General features: G+C 38.1%; 1 pseudogene; it reads left to right on the plus strand.

Moving 5' to 3' along the window:
* The first annotated feature begins 2899 nt into the window (after positions 1-2899).
* On the plus strand, positions 2900-3010 carry LOC136327811 (U4 spliceosomal RNA; annotated as a pseudogene).
* The last annotated feature ends 6515 nt before the right edge of the window (positions 3011-9525 follow it).

Raw genomic sequence — 9525 nt, forward strand, 5'->3', positions numbered from 1 at the left:
TTTTAAAAAGAGAAAATTTAATAGGATAAGAAAATACCTAAGATGACTTTTCACTAAAAATTTGAGAAAGATGATAAAACACAAAATTATCTGAGAAAATCAAAATGAGCAAAATTAACTGAAGACACAAAAACTTTAAGTGAAGTTCAGCTATAGGTGGTATACAGTAAAGAACTAACCTGGCCCAAAGAAAGGTCCAGCCCTTTGTCTCCAGCTCCTGGAAGGCAACCACCAGACCTCTGGCATATCCAGCATGATAAGTGTCTTTGATTATTTGGGGGTCTTGGGCCATGCCAGATAATCTATGTTAATAATATAATATATGATTGGGGGCAGGGGCTTTGGGCCATGTGGCAGTAGCGTGACCTCTGAAAAGACTAAAGTCTATGGTCAGTCAGTCACACAGGTAGTCAACCATATATATATGACCAAGTCTCAATAAAAACTTTGAACACCAAGGCCTGGATGAGCTTCATTGGTTGCAATATACCAATTAGGTTGCTATACATCATTACTGGGAAAATTAAGCTCTGTCCACTGGCTCTACTTGGAGAGGACAATTGGAAGCTCTGTAGTGCCCTGTGCATGCCTTTCCTTGGTTGATTTTATCTGTATCTTTTTATTGTTATAAATTCCAACTGTGAGTGTAACAGATTTGCTGACTTCTGTGATTCCTTCTACTGAACTATTGATCTCTGAACTTGCAGTTAGTGTCAGAAGTAAATGTGGTCTTGGGGACCTCCCAAATTCTCAGAGAGAAAAAGGAAAAGTTAACACAAAATTACTACAAGGCCAGATGATTTTACTATTGATCATTTGAAACTTCTAAGCAACAAATGATCCCCTACGTTATAGAAATTATATACAAATATTTTTATTTTTATTTATTTTTTATTTTTGTATCTTTCTGAAGCTGGAAATGGGGAGAGACAGCCAGACAGACTCCCGCATGCGCCTGACCGGGATCCACCCGGCACACCCACCAGGGGCGACGCTCTGCCCACCAGGGGGCAATGCTCTGCCCCTCCGGGTCGTCGCTCCGCCGCGACTAGAGCCACTCCAGCGCCTGGGGCAGAGGCCAAGGAGCCATCCCCAGCGCCTGGGCCATCTCCGCTCCAATGGAGCCCTGGCTGCGGGAGGGGAAGAGAGAGACAGAGAGGAAGGGGGGGTGGAGAAGCAAATGGGTGCCTCTCCTATGTGCCCTGGCCGGGAATCAAACCCGGGTCCCCCGTCGTGCCAGGCCGACGCTCTACCACTGAGCCAACCGGCCAGGGCCTATACAAATATTTTTAAAGATGCCAAGTGACCAAAAAATCTTAGGGAAGTAACATTAAAATAATACAAAATACTAATTTTTAAAAATAGCAAGTGCCCTGGCCAGTTGGATCAGTGGTAGAGCATTGGCCTAGTGTGTGGAAGTCCCAGGTTCGATTCCCAGCCAGGGCACATAAGAGAAGCACCTATCTGCTTCTCCACCTCTCCCTTTCTCCTTTCTCTCTGTCTCTCTCTTCTCCTTCCACAGCCAAGGATCCATTAGAGCAAAGTTGGCCCGGGCACTGAGGATGGCTCCATTGCTTCCATCTTAGGCACTAGAATGGCTCTGGTTGCAAGGGAGCAACGCCCCAGATGGGCAGAGCATCGCCCCCTGGTGGTCATGCTGGGTGAATCCAGGTAGGGCACATGCGAGAGTCTGTCTCTCTACCTCCCTGATTCTCACTTCAAAAAAATACAAAAATATATATATATAGCAAGCACTTCAAAACATTATACTGAGTGAAATGAACTATTCACAAAGGACACATGTTATGAGTCTGTTTATATGAATTATCCAGAACAGGCAAATCTATAGAGATAGATATTACAGTAGTGGTTGCCTAGGATTGGGGACAATGGAGGGTGGGGTTTTGTAAGAGTAAAAGTAAGGAATTTCTTTTAAGGGTAAGAAAATATCCTAAAATTGATTGTGGTTAAGCAATGCATAAATTTCTGAATATTAAAAAAACTATACAAGTGCATACTTTAAGTAAGTGGTACATAAGTAGATCATATGTTATATAAATTATATCTTAATAAAGGGTTAAATACATAAATATCAAGTATTCAAACAAATTGGTCGATTTCATTTATCAATGTAGATCTCACAAAATATACTAAAATAACAAATATAACTGAATTATGAATAAATCATATACTCTGACCAATTAGGATTTATTCCAAGACTGTAAGGATGGCTTAAAATTAGGAAATATATTAACATATACTCAAATTTCCACCAAATTTATTTTTTAAGCTTCACTAGATAGCAGAAACATACTTGATCAAACTCAGTAAACATACAGGGTTTTTTAAATTTTAACTAATTAATTAATTTTTTAAATATTTGGGTTCTTCTGCCATTGTGGCTGATTCCCCAACCTGTTTGCACTCACTATCTTGATAATTTAGATCCTGATTAATTTAGGCCAAGATCTTTCTGTTAGTCAATGATTAGTTCAGGGATAGGTAAACTAAATTTACTAGGAAAGTAGATTTTTTACCCTCAAGAGAGTTACAAGAAATCGACTTCTCTCATTTGCTCAATGTGAATATATTAAGTGTTCATTCATTGTAATTACTGGAATCCATCATCAATCTAAAAGGAAAACCAATCTAAGTATGAGCTGAACACTATGCATAGGAAAGCACTGTTTTGGGTTCATGGTGACATACTTTTGTCAGTTTGTTGATATTGTGTTATTTGTAGCCAAAACCAACCTAACAAATATACTTCCCTCACATGGTTAAAAAGAATAGTAACAATAATGTTCACGTTTAACAATAACTTATTTAACAATGAACACTAAAGATTTCCCCACAAGAATTAGAAACAAGTATGTTTATTGTCAAAAATAATTATTGAAGCTTTGTGCAGTGGTAGTACCTTAGCCAATGAGATTAACTGAGGTGCAATTATTGCTAATTAAAAACTTTTCCCAAAAACACTATTTAAAATTATTATGAAACTAAGTTTACCAAGAGGACATTAGAAATAAGAGCTATGCTACTGAGCAAGAATATAAAAGAGTATCTAACATAGTTCTTAGGTGTCAGGAATTGATTGCCTTACATACATTCACTCAATATATAAAACAACTCTATGATGTGCATGCTATTATTATCTTCATTTTACTGTTAAAGCAAGGAGAATTTAAGTAACTTAAGTAAGGGCAAAAGTTGGTATTTGCTTCCAGGCAGACTGGTTTCAGAGACCAGAGCCTATATAACTATTTACTTATAATATATCCACACATCCACAAGGTATTTAATAAACCCTAAAATCTCAGAATTACAAAGAATGTTTAATAAAATTTCTAGATAAAGGATTACAGGAAAGAGTTACCAGCTGCTTCTTTTCCTTTGGTCCCATATATGGCTGCTACAGCTAGCCCAAGGAATCGTTAGGAGTATACTTATAATGGTTCCAAAATAAATATTAATCTCCAGCTAAATGTACCTCATTGTTGAAAATATATCAAGTATTGAGGAATATATAAATATATTGATAAGATTCAGGTGTACTGGAGAATGGGTTCTACTGCTTTATCCCTAAAGAGTCTACTTGATAAGCTATATAAAAGTTGATGGGCCCTGGCCGGTTGGCTCAGTGGTAGAGTGTCGGCCTGGCATGCAGACGTCCCGGGTTCGATTCCCGGCCAGGGCACACAGGAGAGGCGCCCATCTGCTTCTCCACCCCTCCCCCTCTCCTTCCTCTCTGTCTCTCTCATCCCTCCCGCAGCGAGGCTCCATTGGAGCAAAGATGGCCCGGGCACTGGGGATGGCTCCTTGGCCTCTGCCCCAGGCGCTGGAGTGGCTCTGGTCGCAACAGAGCGACACCCTGGAGGGGCAGAGCATCGCCCCCTGGTGGGCAGAGCGTCGCCCCCTGGTGGGTGTGCCGGTTGGATCCTGGTCGGGCGCATGCGGGAGTCTGTCTGTCTCTCCCCGTTTCCAGCTTCAGAAAAATACAAAAAAAAAAAAAAAAGTTGACGGGACCCTGGAAATGATGGCTTCCCCAAGTTGAGATGGTTTACCATAGCCTTATCTGTTGTACCCACACATATATCAAGTAAGAAGTAACTGGGACGTTGGAATCTGTGCCTGAAAAATCACAAAACCTCTTTATTGTTCTGTATGCTTCTTTCATGTGTACCTATATATTTTCTTAATGCTAGATTAACTTAAAGCTGGGGGAAGCCTACTGTGAGTTGTGACTTTAATTGTTACTTCAAAACCAAGACCACTGCTGCAGAATGAGCAAAGCAGAACAAAGTATCAATTGGTCTACTATATGCCTGAAATAACCAGTTGAAGGTACACTCCAGAAGAGCATCCTTTAACAAAAACAAAGGTATATAACAATGCAAGCAAGAAATATACATCAGTAGTTAATGACAGCACAGGTCAAATGACATAAGCATTTTCTAACTCTTTGGCAGGTATCTAACATAATATACTCTTCTTAGGGAAGATGTTCATATTTAAACAAACTTCTAAAATATTCCGGTCTTCTTAACCATTTCTAAGAATATATCTTCATGAAATAATTATGTTCTAAACAAATACATATGAACAATATTCTTCACAGTGTGCTAATAAAAAAGTTAAGGTAAGTAAATATACTTACTGTTATTAGCTATGAAGATAATGTATTTGAAGAATGTTGAATAGCTTAAGGTAAGATTATATATAAAAGGCTGAAGGAAAAAAGCTGCATCCAAGACTGTATACAGAACATAATTCCAACTGTTACACACACACACACACACACACACACACATACACACACACAATTCAAGCACAGAAGTTGAAAATACTCTATAATATCAACTGTGTTCATTTAAAGAGTAAGATCGTGGCTAATTTTATTTTTGTACCACTGACGTGTAATATCCATGAGAGAAAAATTATATGTCTTGTTCATTGCTATATTCAGAATGCCTCACATATAATAGGTGCTAAAGAAATATATCTTGAGTGAATATTTTTAATTTATTCATTTTCTAAAATAAATATTTATTGCTTTCTAACAGAACAAATTCAAATATTATTTAAAATATATGTATTTATAATCTGCACTTGAGTAACTTATATTCACTGATTTGTAAATGGGCTAACTTCTATTTATGTGAATTCATGAATAATATAATTCTAATCCAAAAGATTTTGTTCTCAAATTCAAGTCTGCTTCCAGAATCTTTTGGACTGTACATTTCCCCCCTTATTTGCAATTTCCACACCAAAATATATATATATTTAGATGACATAATTCAGGGGGATAAACATGGGTATTAATTAAATGTTTTTATAGAGATAAGGTTTATTTCTTAATAAATAAAAGTTTAAAGTATATTTAAAATGAAGTTCTAAGATTATCAAGATCATCTGAAAATAAAAAGACTCCTGGTCAAAATTTTATACAGTAATACATGTGGAGTTTTGTAATTCCGCAGAAGAAACACTGGGTCCAAAGAACAGATGTTTGACAAATTCTCTGATTGCAATGGTGGAAGCCAGTTTAAACTAGTTTAAGCAAAACGGAAATTCAATGATTTACTGAATCAGGAAGCCATGGTTACATATGGCATATGGCACAGTGAAATCAACGAGCTCAAACAATATTATCAGCCCCCCTTTCTCTCTCCATTTCATTGTTCTATTACTCTACCTAACTATATTCTGTATGCAGACTATCACCACATCGTAGTGAATATGGCCATCAGCAAGCCAACCACATCATTCCAGCTTAACATCCTCAGCTTAACATTTTCCAGAAATAGAACTTGCCTTTCAGTCCATATATTAACCCTTTCAAATATTCTGCTTGAATCTTACCCAAAGGTAGTGAAACTCAAGGTTAAGGGCACCATTCTCCAGTTTGACCAGGTGGTGGCAAAGTGGATAGAGCATCAACCTGGGGCACGGAGGACCCAGGTTCGAAACCCTGAGGTCACTAGCTTGAACGTGGGTTAATCTGGCCTGAGCACGGGCTCATCAGTTTGAGTTCAGGGTCGTCGGCTTAAGTTTGGGATTATAGACATGACTCCATGGTTGCTGGCTTGAAGCCCAAGGTCACTGGCTCAGCTGGAGCCCCCAGTCAAAGCACATATGAGAAAGCATTCAATGAACAACTAAGGCATGCAACAAAAAAATTGATGCTTCTCATCTCTCTCCCTTCCTATCTGTCTCTCTCTCTCTCTCTCTCTCTCTCTCTCTTAAAAAGGGTGGGGGGCAGTGTTCTTCTCCACATGGCAAGTCTGTCCAAGGCTTCCAACTGCAATGAGAAGCCAAAGTGCAAAATCAGAGGGAACAGTCCTCACAAAACTGCCCTGATTTCACACATCGGCCACAAGTTCAGGAGTCCCAAAAAAGGCCATCCTCATTTCAGGCCAGTTAGCTACAAATATAAAGTATCATATGACCACTTTCAGGCTCAATAATTGCCTAGAAAAACTTAGAGGACTCAGAAAAATATTTGACTTATCATTACAGTTTTATTATAACAAAAAGATACAAGTAAGAATCAGCCAAAGGAAAAGATGAATACAGCAAAGTCTGGAATGGTTCCAGGTACAAAGCTTTCATCCTCTTCAGGGACACATTACTCTCCCAGCACCAGTGTATGACAATACTCTGTGAATACTGCCAGCTACGAAAGCTCATCCAAGCTACTGTGGCAAGAGTTTTTATTGGAGGTTAATATGTAACCATGATTAATTGAATAATTAGTTACATGGTTTAACTCAATTTATAGGCCACAGACTTGTTGAAAGTCAGGCTAATATCACATGGTCTGAGGGACGCACCATAATTCACTTTGTTAAAATAAAGTACCCGATGTGATCCAACAAGCCCATCATGACTAACAAAAACATTCCTATTAGAAAATTCTAAAGGATTAAAGGTTACCTCCTAGGAACGAGGGACAAAGGCCAGTCTTCTCCTTGAGCTGAAGCCAAATTCTTTATTACACAACCCTACTTGGCCATCCCTAAAAGAATCAACCACTAAGGTTTAGTAAATGAAATAATCTGATCAGCCAAACTGGATCTGTTTACATCCCAGTGGTAAAAGTATGGTGTGCTGGAGAGAAAGTTTTTGGTAGGAGCCATAGAATAAAGCAAGGATAAAACATATGAAGAAAAAACAAAACTTTGAGCCACAGTTGTCCACTGTAACTAGACACAAACATTACTTTATTATCCAAAAATATTCAAACTATAAAAACTAATAGGAGTCTTAGGGGAGATAGAAAGAAATGATTCTAAAACCCTATGATTAGGAGCTAATCAAAACATTAAGCATGCATGTAAGAAAATTATTTGAAGAATATGGTTTCGGTAAGTATTTGTTTATTGTATGAACTTTAAAATTAGGAATAAATTTTTCCTTTCCTTTGAACTATAATGCTAAAAAATGGAACTGTTTTTATTGGTGAAAGAAAAACATCATTCTAAACCTCAGTTTCCTTATTTGTAAAATGAAGTTATCACATACTTACAAGGATTAGAGAAAATGTTTGTAAAATGCCAAGCATAATGTCTGGCATCTAAAGGATAGTATCCAACTGATATCCATTGTTGTTACTGCTGCAGCTGCTCTAGATTAAAACCACAGCTATATGAGAGCAACTAAGATAGCCATGTTTGAATGATCACTACCTAGGAAAAGCAGAACTAAGAAGGTTCACTTTTAGTGCTTTAGAATGAGACAACAGTACATACAGGAAAGAGATTTGAGATGAAAAACAAAAGTCTTGATTTTATACTCCTTTCCCCCCAGTTTATGCACTAAGCAACCATGGGTGAATCACACCAGCTCAACTGGCCTATTTTACTACCTCACTGAACTCTTCATGTGATATGTTGAGAAAGTATTATACAAAGTGAGTGGCAGTAGTAACTACAGGACCATCTTTTACTTTGTACATATAAAGAAATACCACACAATTAGGCCAAAATATGTAAACTTTCACTGCTTGTATAATTATTGTGTTGAGAGAAGAAAAGTCATTTCTATTACTCCACAAACACAAGAAACACCTTACCTATACATTAAAAAATATATAAAATGTCAAATTTCTATCCACTAGTATATATATGTCAAGTGTTACATATTGAACAAAGATAGAGGAAAAGATGGATGTCTATAAACCTGTATAGTCAGCAATATTAATAGCAGAATGAACCAATGTCAATCCTACCAACTAGAATGGTACACTAGCACAGTATGGCAGGATCATGAATACCACCTTCTAAATACCCAAGCTCCAAGTTCCATGGAAACAAATTTCTCAGGCAACATAAGATACATTCAGTTTCATTATATTAAGAACCATGGGATTTAAACAATCACTTTTAGCCTGAAACAATTAGTAGAATTTCTAAGTTGTGACCAAAAAATATATATCTGGACCCCAAGACAAGCTTCCTCATTAATAAAGATGTTCCCCTTTTTCAACTGCAAATGTTAAAAGGCTATGCTGATAGAATTTTCCACATAGTCTGAGCATTATAGTACCTTAGAGCAGTGGTTCCCAAACCCCGGGCCACGGACCGGTACCAGTCCTTGGGCCATTTGGTACCGGTCCACAGAGAAAGAATAAATAACTTACATTATTTCTGTTTTATTTATATTTAAGTCTGAACAATGTTTTATTTTTTTTAAATGACCAGATTCCCTCTGTTACATCCGTCTAAGACTCACTCTTGACGCTTACCTTGGTCACGTGATACATTTATCCGTCCTACTCTAAAGGGCGGTCCGTGAAAATATTTTCTGACATTAAATTGGCCCATGCCCAAAAAAGGTTGGGGACCACTGCCTTAGAGGACATTGCTTGAAAGCCAGATCCTCAACCTGGAAATCTGCAAGCCATCACTGACTCCTCTATCACTTCAAACCAAGTATTAAATTTCCTGAAATTTTCCTTAAAATCTCTCTCACATTTGTTCCTTTATCTCCATTTTCTCTGTCCCCATAACAGTCCATGTCGTTGCCTTTTGCCCAAACTGTCTGCTGTGGCTGCTTTTCCTTTCACTCCAACCTGTAAACACCTGCCCAAGTATCTCCCTAAAACACAATACTGTTTACATCCTCTGCCACATCCTTGCGGGGGGGGGGGGGGCTGTAATAAGGTCAATCCCTTTGCTGCAGAAGAAGAGCTTTTAAAAAAACATTCATGCTCAAATTCTACCTGAAAAGGTTCTGACTTAATTCATCTGATATGGAGTCCAGTCGTTAATTTTTCTTTGAAAGTTTCTCAGGTGTTTCTAAAAGCGCAACTAAGTTTTGGAACATCCATGATGAATCTCTATTGCTTTATTAAGTCAAGTAATTCTTGTGGCAGATACTGCGGGTACCCTGCCAAGATGCTTTCTGATCCCTTTGACCTTTCTGTGTGCCCATCCCCTGGCTTCAGTGAGATTTCCTCCTCATGGCCATCAGCACTTCTACTCTCCTCTGATGACTACCCCTGAGCTACTAGAGCTA

The sequence above is a fragment of the Saccopteryx bilineata genome, chromosome 2 (assembly GCF_036850765.1).
Source record: "Saccopteryx bilineata isolate mSacBil1 chromosome 2, mSacBil1_pri_phased_curated, whole genome shotgun sequence".
NCBI lineage: Eukaryota > Metazoa > Chordata > Mammalia > Chiroptera > Emballonuridae > Saccopteryx > Saccopteryx bilineata.